General features: G+C 39.2%; 1 pseudogene; it reads right to left on the bottom strand.

The window, feature by feature from the left end:
• Nucleotides 1-657: 657 nt before the first annotated feature.
• Nucleotides 658-1315, bottom strand: part of LOC111474352 — a 1793-nt pseudogene continuing 1135 nt past the window's right edge.

Here is a 1315-nt window from a genome sequence, read left to right as displayed (position 1 = left end):
TCTCTTTGTGATCATTAAAAAAAAAAAAAAAAGCATATGTATGGGGACCATCTTAAAAAATGTTTTTGTCCGTAAGAAAAGGTTTTCACACCATTTTAAAAAATGTTTCGTTCTTCTGCTCCTCAACTGATGCATGATTTTATAATGACAGATTCTATGGTATAGTTAACACTTTAGACTTTGAATCCAACTCGTTCAAACTCTTGATAGAACTTTTAACAAATCCAGAGAAGGTTTGTCGAGTTTACAAGGGGAGCTAAGGAAATGAAAAAAAAAAAAAAAAAAAAAAAAAACAAAAAAAAGAAGCCAAAATGGTATCAAAACCAAACACGAGGTGGAGGTGGTGTGCCAACGAGAAGGCTGAGCCCCAAATGGGGTAGGACATGAGACAAGGTTGAGCCCCGAATGGGGGTGGGACACGAGACAGTGTGCCATAAGAAATGATGCAAGCCCCAAAAGAGGTGAATTTGGGGGTCCCACTTGATTGAAGAAGGGCACAAGTATCCGAGTGTGAAAACCTCTTCTCGCAAATGCATTTTAAAAATCTTTAAGGGAAAGCGAGAAACCAAAGTATCATGGTGCAATGAGATTCAAACAAACTGATCCTGGTGCAATGAGATTCAAACAGATGAGATTTGGAGCAATGAACAGCCCTCGTTTAGCTGCAAGTTTCAATGATTTCTAGACAATAACTACAAATTCATCACAAATGCCTTTATTTTCTGAGCAACTGTCTAAAGCCTCAGCTCTATGCCATAAACAAGGACGGCACTCCTATATATTACATCTGCAAGAGCCTCAAGTGCTATACTAAGTCTGTAGAGCCGATTTCGTTGTCAAAAACCTAAGAAACTGAATGCATCGACTGAACTAAAACAGAATTAAACGATATCGAAGTTAAAACTCGAACAGGCGCAACTCGACCATCCCTTCTTTTCTTTTGGGAGAAAACCAGAAAACAGCTTTTCCTGATTCAAGAAGCTTGAATGAATAGTTTAGGCTTAATATTGTGTCCTCGACATGGGGTCCGTGCTTGACGGAGGTAGAGCCGAGCATAAGCCGGGAATCTACTCGGAAGACAATCGGGCCTGCAATCTGCAAAGGGGATTTCTTCTTAACATCACGAGTTTCTTATATCATGCCTAATAGATTAGATATATTCCGGTCATTCTGGACACAATTTTCAAAGGCACCTGCACTAGAATCACAAACTTAGAAGTTATTACCTGCTGTTGGAAGATCAAATTGAGCCTAGGGGTAGATTTTGATCTCTCCAGATCATCAATAGATTTCTTGAACCCATTGAAAACTCTTT

The sequence above is a fragment of the Cucurbita maxima genome, unplaced genomic scaffold, assembly GCF_002738345.1.
Source record: "Cucurbita maxima cultivar Rimu unplaced genomic scaffold, Cmax_1.0 Cma_Scf00324, whole genome shotgun sequence".
In the NCBI taxonomy this organism is placed as follows: domain Eukaryota; kingdom Viridiplantae; phylum Streptophyta; class Magnoliopsida; order Cucurbitales; family Cucurbitaceae; genus Cucurbita; species Cucurbita maxima.
Note: the sequence above shows the minus strand (reverse complement) of the source record. Positions and strands in the feature narration are given on the sequence as shown.